This window comes from Rhinatrema bivittatum, chromosome 5 (genome assembly GCF_901001135.1).
Source record: "Rhinatrema bivittatum chromosome 5, aRhiBiv1.1, whole genome shotgun sequence".
NCBI classification, from domain to species: Eukaryota; Metazoa; Chordata; class Amphibia; order Gymnophiona; family Rhinatrematidae; genus Rhinatrema; species Rhinatrema bivittatum.
Window position 1 is genome coordinate 41,725,688 of NC_042619.1, and position 12,588 is coordinate 41,738,275.

Consider the following 12,588-nt stretch of genomic DNA (forward strand, 5'->3'; position numbering starts at 1 on the left):
TTCCTTATATACCTTTTCCAGGCATTACTGCCTGGATGTGGAGGCCTAGGAGAACCTAGCCTTCGCATGTGCAGTATTAATTGGACCGTGGGCAGCATCCTGCCCTGTTCGGGAGTAGCTATGATACATACATCCCACTGGTTGTGGATCCACGTATCTGAATTCTAAGAAAGGAGAAATTACTACTTACCTGATAATTTCCTTTTCTTTAAGAAGGATAGGGGAATCTACCTTCCCGCCCTCGGCTGCTGGATGTGTGCGCTATTGTCCTCCTGCATGGCTGCATGTTCCAGGGGTTACTGGTAAGTGTCCTTCCAATCCCTAGGGATGTGCAGAAGGAAAACATTCATTTCGTTTTTTGTTTCGCTGGGACCCAAATTCATTGCATTAGTTTCATAGGGGGAAAAACCAATTCGTTTATTAGTTTTATTCGTTTTTCGTTTACCATTAAAGTCAATGGGGGAAGTATTTGCAGCCTATTTTTGGCTGCAGAATTGGGGTTTTCTTATCAGATGAAACCTTCTGGGGAGCAATTATCAGAACAAGAAAAGAGCTCCAAGGTACTTAGACTGTGGCAAAGTGGCACCAAAGTGGCATGAATAGTCTAAGGCACTGTAAAGGGGCAAAGGGGTAGCAGGAGTGGCAAGAGTGCTTTAACAGAGTTGCAAAGCAGCAGCAAGAGTGTCAAAAACACACAACAGCTTCAAAGAGAGCACCGATAACAGTTGCATGAACCCTCGAAGGCAGCACGACAGGCAAACTGGCAAGACAAGAGGCATCAACATCCTACAGCACAATGAAGAGGGAACTTAGCAAGCAGAAAGTGTCAGAAAAAACCACAAGGTGCCGATAAAGGGACAAAGCAGCAGAAAGACTATCACCAACACACTGAGGAACCATGATTGTGGGAAGAACACCACAATGAGTAGAGTGAGTCGTCTGGTGTATGGCAGCAAGGCAGAGTGGCAGAAAGTTGATAGGGGCAAGACAGGCTGGCCCCAGGGAGAGTTCCCTTTCCTTTGTGCAGAAAAGGGCTCCCTAGAATGGGTTGGCCCCTAGAGTGGAGCAGGAGCCTTCAAAGTGTGGCGAGTTGACGTGGAGGAGGTTTCCATGTCAACAGCAGTTCTGGTTCAACATGGGTCAGCGGGTACTAAGAGATAGGCTAAGAGATAGGCTACACCCGGGAAGAGTTCCCTTTCCTTTGCACAGGAAAGGGCTCCCTAGAATGGGTTGCCCCCTAGAGTGGAGCACAAGCCTTCAAAATGTGGCGAAGTGGAGGAGGTTTCCATGTGAACAGCAGTTCTGGTTCAATGGGTCAGCGGGTACTAAGAGATAAGCTACACCCAGGGAGAGTTCCCTTTTCTTTGTGCAGGTATGTTGTGGTTTGATCTGTCACTTCCTCCTGAACTGATTCACTGCTAGAAGAAAATGGCATCTTTTTCATTTGTGAAAGATAATTCAACAGAGGATGATTTTAGAGCAATAGACTGCCATTTGTGAAGCAAGAACTGAGCTGGAGATTATTTGTGATTACCCAGAAGCTATTAACTGTACTTCTGCACTTCAGTGGATGACAAAGGAACTTGAAGAGCTCTCAGAAATAAGAAAATTGCAACTCAAGTCCAAATCTACAATATCAACCTCTGTTGACTTTATACCCTACACAGTGCCTCTGTAAACTATGGGAACACAGAGGATGAACTAGAGTGCAACTACTACCAGTTAAAAAGCAGAATGAAAATACAAACAAAAAACAAACTTTGAAATGTTTGTATGCTAATGCCAGAAGTCTAAGAAGTAAGATGGGAGAATTAGAATGTATAGCAGTGAATGAGACATAGACTTAATTGGCATCTCAGAGACATGGTGGAAAGAGGATAACCAGTGGGACAGTGCTATAGTAAATCACCTGGACCGGATGGTATATACCCCAGAGTTCTGAAGGGACTAAAAAATGAAATTTCAGACCTATTAGTAAAAATTTGTAACCTATCATTAAAATCATCCATTGTACCTGAAGACTGGAGGATAGCAAATGTAACTCCAATATTTAAAAAGGGCTCCAGGGGCGATCCGGGAAACTACAGACCGGTTAGCCTGACTTCAGTGCCAGGAAAAATAGTGGAAAGTGTTCTAAACATCAAAATCACAGAACATATAGAAAGACATGGTTTAATGGAATAAAGTCAGCATGGCTTTACCCAAGGCAAGTGTTGCCTCACAAATCTGCTTCACTTTTTTGAAGGCGTTAATAAACATGTGGATAAAGGTGAACCGGTAGATGTAGTATACTTGGATTTTCAGAAGGCGTTTGACAAAGTTCCTCATGAGAGGCTTCTAGGAAAAGTAAAAATTCATGGGATAGGTGGCAATGTCCTTTCGTGGATTGCAAACTGGCTAAAAGACAGGAAACAGAGAGTAGGATTAAATGGACAATTTTCTCAGTGGAAGGAAGTGGACAGTGAAGTGCCTCAGGGATCTGTATTGGGACCCTTACTTTTCAATATATTTATAAATGATCTGGAAAGAAATACGACGAGTGAGATAATCAAATTTGCAGATGACACAAAATTGTTCAGAGTAGTTAAATCACAAGCAGATTGTGATAAATTGCAGGAAGACCTTGTGAGACTGGAAAATTGGGCATCCAAATGGCAGATGAAATTTAATGTGGATAAGTGCAAGGTGATGCATGTAGAGAAAAATAACCCATGCTATATTTACACAATGTTGGGTTCTATATTAGGTGCTACTACCCAAGAAAGAGATCTAGGCGTCATAGTGGATAACACATTGAAATCGTCTGTTCAGTGTGCTGCGGCAGTCAAAAAAGCAAACAGAATGTTGAGAATTATTAGAAAGGGAATGGTGAATAAAACGGAAAATATCATAATGCCTCTGTATCACTCCATGGTAAGACCGCACCTTGAATACTGTGTACAATTCTGTTCACTGCATCTCAAAAAAGATATAATTGCGATGGAGAAGGTGCAGAGAAGGGCTACCAAAATGATAAGGGGAATGGAACAGCTCCCCTATTAGGAAAGACTAAAGAGGTTAGGACATTTCAGCTTGGAGAAGAGACGGCTAAGGGGGGATATGATAGAGATGTTTAAAATCATGAGAGTTCTAGAACGGGTATATGTGAATCGGTTATTTACTCTTTCGGATAACAGAAAGACTAGGGAGCACTCCATGAAGTTAGCATGGAGCACATTTAAAACTAATCGGAGAAAGTTCTTTTTTACTTAGCACACAATTAAACTCTGAAATTTGTTGCCAGAGGATGTGGTTAGTGCAGTTAGTATAGCTGTGTTTAAAAAAGGATTGGATAAGTTCTTGGAGGAGAAGTCCATTACCTGCTATTAAGTTCACTTAGGGGCGGATTTTCAGAGCCCTGCTCGCCTAAATCCGCCCAAAACCGGGCGGATTTAGGCGAGCAGGGCCCTGCGCGCCGGTAAGCCTATTTTACATAGGCCTACCGGCGCGCGCAGAGCCCCGGGACTCGTCTAAGTCCCGGGGTTTTCGGAGGGGGCGTGTCGGGGGGGGGGCGTGTCGGGGGCGGGCCTGAACCGCGCGGCGTTTTCGGGGCGTGTCGGGAGCGTTCCGGGGGCGGGCCCGGGGGCGTGGCTATGGCCCGGGGCGGCCCGGGGGCGTGGCCGCGCCCTCCGGACCCGCCCCCAGGTCGCGTCCCTGCGCGCAGGAGGCCCGCTGACGCGCGGGGATTTACGCCTCCCTCTGGGAGGCGTAAATCCCCCGACAAAGGTAAGGGGGGGGCTTAGACAGGGCCGGGTGGGTGGGTTAGGTAGGGGAAGGGAGGGGAAGGTGAGGGGAGGGCAAAAGGAAGTTCCCTCCGAGGCCGCTCCGATTTCGCAGCGGCCTCGGAGGGAACGGGGGTAGGCTGCGCGGCTCGGCGCACGCTGGCTATACAAAATCGATAGCCTTGCACGCGCCGATCCAGGTTTTTAGCAGATACGCGCGGCTCCGCGCGTATCTACTAAAATCCAGTGTACTTTTGTTTGCGCCTGGAGCGCAAACAAAAGTAGGCCTATTCGCGGAGTATGAAAATCCGCCCTTAGAGAATAGCCACTGCCATTAGCAATGGTAACATGGCATAGACTTAGTTTTTGGGTACTTGCCAGGTTCTTATGGCCTGGATTGGCCACTGTTGGAAACAGGATGCTGGGCTTGATGGACCCTTGGTCTGACCCAGTATGGCATTTTCTTATGTTCTTAAGTTTTCTATAGTACTAGAAACATTAATGTTGGCACCTCAGAAAGATTTAGGGAAAATGGCCCATATTATGAAGGCCATGAAAACTATTCAGCATATGAATTCTGCAAGCTCCAAACATCTTAAGTCAGCTTGTTATGTTTTTACATTCCAAATATTGCAAAACAGGAAAAAGAATATTCTGGAAAGAAGTGATGCACAAATACATGAAACTGAAATTAGAAATACTAGAACTAAACTCAGACAGGCACAGCATTTGAGGTCAGGCCCTTTTAGTGACATAAGGGCTGGACAGACAGGCACAACGTTTGGGGTCAGGCCCTTGTAGTGACGTAAGGGCTGGACAGGAAGGCACAGCATTTGAGGTCAGTCCCTTGTAGTGATGTAAGGGGTGGACAGACAAGCCCAGTGCTTGAGGTCAGGTACATGTGCTGATATTATCTGGAGCATATGAGGCATTGGAAGCTGCTGCAAGGCTTTAAATTGATTGTATTCATCTTGCCATTCACAGGGAAAATTTTGAAACCCAAGCAAAGGCATTGTTGAGATTACTTACGTGATAATCTCCTTTTCCTTAGTGTATGCAGATGGACTCAAAACAAGTGGGTATAGTGTGCTCATGCTAGCAGTTGGAGACGGATCTGACGTCAGCACGGGTACATATACCCCCACAGGAAGTAAAGCAATTCAGTAATCTTCCTTGCAAAGCTGTTATAGCTATATGAGTACTGACCGATCGATTAATTAAACAGGATTACCCTGACCGGTTGATCGTAGCTGGAAACTGCCAGGATTCTCAACCGGAAGGCGTCGACACCCAGCAGGCTGGATGCCCTATGTAATAAAACATGGCTTACCTTGAGCCTGTGAAATCCCATGAATATTGGCAGCCGGGCGGGATGCTGAGTCCATCTGCATACACTAAGGAAAAGGAGATTATCAGGTAAGTAATCTCAACGTTTCCTAGCGTGTAGCAGATGGACTCAAAACAAGTGGGATGTACAAAAGCTACTCCTGGACTGGGCGGGAGGCTGCCCGAGGGCCGTTTAAGATTGCCCTCGCAAATGCTGTGTCCTCCCGGGCCTGGACATCCAGACGGTAGAATCTGGAGAAGGTATGAAGGGAGGACCACGTCGCTGCCTTACAGACCTCAGCAGGCGACAGCATCCGAGTTTCTGCCCAAGAGGCCGCTTGCGCTCTGGTAGAGTGAGCCTTGACCTGTAGAGTCGGTGATTTTCCCGCGTCTACGTAGGCTGCCTTGATAACTTCTTTGACCCAGCGGGCGATAGTTGCCCGTGAGGCCGCTTCCCCTTGCTTCTTCCCGCTGTGTAGAATGAACAGATGGTCTGTCTTTCGTATTGCTTCGGACACTTCCAGGTATCTGGACAGTAGCCTGCCGATGTCGAGATGGTGTAGAAGTCGACCTTCTTCCGACTTCTTCAAACCGTCTGTGGTAGGTAAAGAGATGGTTTGGTTGAGGTGGAAGTGCGAGACTACTTTGGGTAAGAAGGAAGGAACTGTGCGAAGATGGATGGCTTCTGGCGTGATTCTGAGAAACGGATCACGGCAAGACAGTGCTTGTAGCTCTGAGATGCGACGTACAGAGCAAACAGCCAGCAGGAACACCATCTTCAAGGTTAACAAACGGAGGGATAGGCCCCGAAGTGGATGGAAGGCGTGTCCCGCTAGAAAGTCCAAAACTAGGTTGAGGTTCCACAGAGGTATGGGCCACTTCAGTGGCGGACGAATGTGTTTGACTCCTTTCAGGAAGCGTGAAACGTCCGGGTGTGCGGCGATGCTATTGCCGCCACTCCGGGGACCGTAGCAGGAAAGTGCTGCCACTTGGACCTTGATGGAATTGAGGGACAGACCCTTCTGAAGACCATCTTGTAGGAAGTCCAAAATGATAGGAATCATAGCGGCATGCGGATTGGTGCTATGCGCTTCGCACCATGCTTCAAATACTCTCCAGATCCTTATATATGTTAGGGATGTGGAGAACTTGCGTGCTCGGAGGAGGGTATCTATTACCGGTCCAGAATATCCTCGCGTCTTCAGTCTAGCCCTCTCAATGGCCAGACCGTAAGAGAGAATTGAGCCGGATCCTCGTGGAGTATGGGACCTTGTCGCAGCAGGTCCCTGTGCGGAGGCAGGGGTAGTGGAGTCCCTGCCAGCAATCTTCTCATGTCTGCGTACCAGGGTCTTCTTGGCCAGTCCGGGGCCACTAGAAGAACTAGTCCTCTGTGCCGCTGAATCCTCCTGCGTGGCCTGTCTTCGTAGACGAGGTAAAGGAGAGGCGCCCCATTTGTTGGCCAGTTTCTCCAGGTCGCTGCCGAACAGGAGAGATCCCTCGAAGGGCATTCTCGTGAGATGTGTCTTGGAAGAAGAGTCGGCCGACCAGTTACGTAGCCAGAGCTGCCTTCTGGCTGCCACTGAGGATGACACTCCCTTGGCTGCCGTACGGACGAGGTCGGAAGCTGCGTCAGTAAGGAATGAGAAAGCTGATTCCATCCCTTCTCTCGGGGCGTTGTTCTGAGCCTGAGATAAGCAGGAACGCGTCACCACCGTGCAGCAAGTCGCAATTTGTAGGGACATGGCTGCCACCTCAAAGGCCTGCTTCAGGATGGCGTCCATACGCCGATCATGTGTATCCTTGAGGGCTGTCCCTCCTTCCACCAGAATGGTGGTGCGCTTCACAATTGCGCTGACCATGGCGTCTACCTGAGGGCACGCCAACAGGTCCTTAGTTGCCGGGGCTAAGGGGTACATGCCAGCCAAGGCCCGACCCCCCTTGAATGGAGCCTCTGGTGCAGCCCATTCCAGATCGATTAACTGCTGTGCCACTTGTAGGAGGGGAAAGTGGTGAGAAGTTTGGTGCAGGCCCTCTAACAGGGGGTTCACTCTAGGTTCCCCTGGGGTGTCATGGCCCGGAAGGGCCAGTTCCGACAGGCATTGCGAGATCAGGTCTGGAAGATCCGCTCTGGTAAAGAAGCATCTCATGGTCCGATAAGGTTCTACCCCCGAGGGAAGCTCTTCCTCCTCGGGGGGCTCCTCTTCTTCTGCCGGGTAGTCTGAATCCCCATAATTGGGGCTTTCAGGTGGCGAGTGGCCGTGCCTAGGCCGCGAGGGTCCAGGTGCCGGGTCATTCTGGACGTACGGACCCGGTCGGGGAGCTGACTGCATTCTGATAAAGGTATGAATCCCTTTGAATAACTCCACCCAGGAGATCGAAGCCACATCTGGCCGCATGGGAACCAGGCCCCCCTGGTCCACTGGCTGCTCCCCGCTGCTTGCTGGCTCCTGAGTGTTCCCTGAGGAACCGGCAAGAATGCTGGGCTGTGACCGACCCTTGCTCGGAACTCCCAGGGCCTCTTCACATTGGGCACATAGGGAGTCTGCATCCTCATTCTGTGTGGCCCTGAGTTTGCATGCAGAGCAGAGATTGATGCCTGATTCTGGAGGTGCCGGCACTGGCGAAGCCTGGTCACACTTAACTCTCCATGCCGCCGGTGAACTCAATAAGAGTCTGTGTTTATGCGCGAAAGCAGGCGCCTGAGATCAGCGCTCAGCAACGTGCGCCTATAACGTGCGCCTATAACGTGCGCCTATAACGTGTGCGTATAGCATGCGCCTATCAATGTGCGCCTATGAACGGGCGCGTAGCAATAGGCGAGACGCTTTAGGTAAAATATGATGGCGAGCAGGCAAACGAAATGGCGGCCTACTGAACTGGCCACCCCAGAGGCACACTCTGCTTCTCCTCGGATCCTCGGAGACCAACAAGTAAATGTATACGCCTTACCTTGTCTTCAGCGCTTCCTGGCTGTAACCCGGGCGGTCTCCGGCTGCGGGGGGAGAGGGCGAGTACCTTCACCGCCGCGCTCGAGGAGGTGCACCCGCTGCCTCTAGGCCGCGCCCGAACTAGTCTCGCTCGGGGGCCAAGTCCACGCCGGGACCGAGGCTGCCTCTAGGCCACGCCCGAGCCCTTCACGCTCGGGGGCAGGTCCCTGCCGCGAGACGGCCACTGGACCGAGGCGCTTACCTCCGAGGGACCACGGAAGTCACCTCGGGAAACTCCACTGGGGGAGGGACCGACTGGTATCACCGCAGGAGTGCGGGGCTCGTCGTTAGTAGATATCGTCTAAGAATTTAGTCGTTAGAATTTGGAAGAATGCTCAGCGAGCGTGAAGGAGCTCCAAACTGCTTTGGAGACGGAAATTACTGAATTGCTTTACTTCCTGTGGGGGTATATGTACCCGTGCTGACGTCAGATCCGTCTCCAACTGCTAGCACGAGCACACTATACCCACTTGTTTTGAGTCCATCTGCTACATGCTAGGAAAGTTTAGTTTCAAAAACACTAGCATTTCCATCAACTCTGGTGCCAGCCTTGAGCGATGAGGGCTCATGGTATCCACTGTCATTGAAAATAGACGTTCACTGGGCACACTGGTTGGTGGACATGACAGATATCGCTGAGCCACTTTGGCTAGGTGTGGCCAGACAGTGGACTTGTGTGCCAAATATGCCAGCGGATCTGTCTGCATGTCCTCTATGGGCTTTGTGAGATACCGTGTCACTGACATTTGTGCTGGTGTCTCCTTTGCTTGGGTGGGCTGAGAGTCCTTTTTGCCAGCTGCTTTCGCTCTAGCCCGTTCCAGAACAGATGCTTTTTTAGGGGCAACATGGCTTTGATGTACTGAAGTGGAGGAGGAAGTACTAGCTCTCGCTGACAGAGTGCAGCTCCTGCTTGGGCTTGCACTACTCTCTGAAGTGACCACTGTCTGCTTCATGCCTCCTCTGCTTCATGCCTAATCTGTCTCTGCCTATGGCGCTCCTGTTCATGGACTTTTACTAACAGCAGGTCCTTCACAAATGTGAGACAATCGGACTGTAGGGTGCGTTTCCCTTTCATATGGGGATCACAGACTGTGGCAAGTATGTATGTGTGGTCTTTTGTTAAAGGTCTTAATCTCTCTTGCACCTGCTTCTGCAAAATGTCCAGACAATACAGCACCTCTGCTGTCATTCCCTCTTCCTGTTTAAAGCCCTCCAAATTTTCCGCCACAAAAATTACTATTGGGATGATGTCAGCCAAGGTGGCACTTCTGGAACTCAGCTCCTCTGTGGCATCCTTGAAGGGCTGCAGGATTTTTACCAGCTGACTCATGACTAACCAATCATGATGCCCTAGGGCAGTGGTCTCCAATCCTGTCCTGGGGGCCCACCAGCCAGTCAGGTTTTCAGGATATCCACAATGAATATGCATGAGAGAAAATTTGCATGCATTGCCTCCTTAACATGCAAATTTTCTCTCATGCATATTCATTGTGGATATCCTGAAAACCCGACTGGCTGGTGGGCCCCCAGGACAGGGTTGGGGACCACAGCCCTAGGGGACTCTGCACACCTATGTCCATTTCCACAGAAAGTTCATGAAGGGATGTCTGCTGCTCCACTAACCTCTGCAGCATCATATAGGTGAAATTCCACCGGGTGCCAATGTCTTGAATAAGACGCTTGTGAGGCATCTCCAAATCAGTCTGCTTTTGTCGGAGAACCTGCCCCGCCTTCACACTTCTGTGGAAGTGCGCTGCTATGTTCCTGCACTTGTGTATTAACCTATGTAGGTATTCATTCTCTTGGTGATTGGATTCCAACCCCAGAGCTGACTTCACTACCAGGTGCAGAGTGTGTGCAAAACATCGGATGTTCTGAGAGCGCCCATCGCATATTGCCTTTACCATGTTTCACCATTGTCTGTGACAGAGAACCCTGCCTGAAGATTCTGTCTCCCTGGTGTAGCTGCCAGCCCACCAGCATCTCTCTGATGCATGCTAGAATATTGGCTGAGGTATGGGCCTCGTCCTTCAGGTGGATGTGCAGTAAAGCCCACCTCCACCCTGATACTTGTTCACTAATAGAGCTGCTGCCTGCCCCTGTCTCATCCAGGTCCCACCAGTGTGCTGTCAGGGCGAAGTAAGAGTGTGCAGCATTCATGGCGGTCCAGATATCGCAGGTGAAATGCACACTCCCCTCTGCCTTAGCTAGCAGCGCTTGGATGTGACTGTGACACTGGTTGTACAGGCTGGGGATGACCTTTCTGCTAAATGTGGTTCTGGAGGGGACTTTGTAATTTGGACTAAGACCTTCAGCAAATGCTTGAAACCCACATTCTCCACTACCTGCAAGGGCTGGTTATCAAGGGCAATCATTTCTCCAATGCTCCTGGTTACAACTTTTGAGGTTGCCTGCCTCCTTCCCCGGGATAGCGTTACCGAACACCACCCCATTTCCTCCATGGTGGGTTGTCGCTTCTGACACATGGTAGGGGGCTGCTGTCCTGCCACCTGACTGCCAGAAGGGGCTGAGGGCGTGGGGTGACTCTGCTCCTTTTTAACCACTTTACGCTGCCTGGAAAAAGGGGTCTCCTGACTGGTACTGCCACCATCCCCAGATGGCAGTACTGTTGGGTGTTGCTTCTTTATATGATGCATCATGCCAAAATTAGTTAGATGTCCCATTTGCTTGCCTCTGCTAATAGCCCTGGCACAGTAATTACACTGAGCAAAACGCGGGTCCTCCGTCACTTTAAAGTGGCTCCAGATCACAGATTTCTTTTGTGATCCCTTCTCTATAGCCTTCAGGGTGGATGCTGGCATGGGAGTTGAAATAGTGGGTGCACCCTGAGAAGCAATGCCAGGGGCATCAGTCACACTCTGTGCCTGCGCTGACTGATCTTCCTCCTCATCATCAGTTTCATCTCTCCCCTGCAGCACTGAATTGGAGGCTAAGACAGAACTAACTAATCCTCCTAAACCTTCTTCAGCTATTACTTCTTCCATTTCTGATGATGAGAATCCCACACAAGATGATTCTTCATGGAATCAGAAGCAAACAGTGTCTGCACTACATCTTCAGCGCTAACTAGAGTCTGCTGTCACACTGCTGCTTTTGGGTCTCGCCCTTTTGTCTTGCATGACTCAGCCTCCCCTTCCCTCCAAAACTACAGGGTCAGAAACAGGTGGTGGTGGTGCATCATCTTTAAATTTCAGTTTTTTCCAGATGGAATTGCCTGCCCCTCCAGAGATTTTAGATTGGAACAGCTCCCTTTTTAACTTTAATAGGGGACTGGCACTGCCTTTTGAAGTGCCTCTGCCAGTCTCAATCACTCGATTACATCTAGCTTTCCCTGACATCATGGATTTAATGTCACTGCCTACTCGGGATTTCAATTAAAAGAATTATTTCTTTTTTGGTGACTGAACACCTCTGTACCAATATATGTGAGTGTGGAAAACTACACACACACACACACACACACACATACACACACACACACACGCACAGAGAGAGAAAAGACTGGAAGCCTGAGCTAGCCCAATTCCTACAGTGATGCTGCTTGCTCTTTGAAAATACCAACTCCCAGACCGCCACTGCAACTTTCACACTATCTCCCACCCACACCCTGCCTGCAACCTACCCCAGGGGGGTAAGATCAGCAGCAAAATGCCACTGCTGGCAGCTTGTCTCAGTGAGAGAGACAGTCTGAGTTCAATAAAAAAAAAAAGTGCAGTAAAAAAAAGCCTGGCTGGCACAGCAGCAAAAACGAACAAATATCTTTTTCAATGGAAAATTCTATCAAAGTAGCAAGCACAAGCAGCAATAGCAATTGAATACAGATTTGAGACACTCTGAGAGAGCTCAAAAGCAACAAGCTTCTCAGTGAAATGCCAAGAAGAAAGTGTGTGGTGTGCCGCGTGCTTAAGGTATAAATAGTACAGCAGGAACAGCATCACAGAGCACTGAGAGCGGCGATTGGCTGCATTAGAAAAATGCTTAGCTCTGATACGTTGCCATTCTGGTCTTCTTGCCAACCTGTCTGACCCACCCTATGAGAGGGCTGTGAGGTCACTTATGACACCCAGGAAAGGGCTAGTTGTTGCAATGGATACTCCCACATGGCCTTCTCCTATTTCAAACGGCTGCTAAGAAAGCACTGCAAACCAAAAGAATGAAACTAATATGATATGTTTCATTCGTGGGGGATCGCCATGAGTTTCAAGAACCCACAAATAAAACGAACAGGAACTTATGCGTTGCAGATTGCACATTCGTTGAAAACAAATGCACATCCCTACCAATCCCTAGACTAGTGTTATTACACTCCGGGGCAGATTTTCAAAGGATTACGTGCGTAAGATACGTACGTAACCCCCGAAAAGCTGCCCCTGCGTGCGCCGAGCCTATCTTGCATAGGCTCGGCGGCACGTGCAAGCCCCAGGACGCACGTATGTCCTGGGGCTTGCGAAAAGGGGCGGGGCCTGATCCTCCAGGCACAGCGGCCATTTGCC

General features: G+C 49.6%; 1 protein-coding gene across 2 annotated transcripts in view; it reads left to right on the forward strand.

Moving 5' to 3' along the window:
- Positions 1–12,588, forward strand: part of CCDC81 (coiled-coil domain containing 81) — a 377,879-nt gene that overhangs the window by 77,981 nt on the left and 287,310 nt on the right. The window lies entirely within an intron of this gene.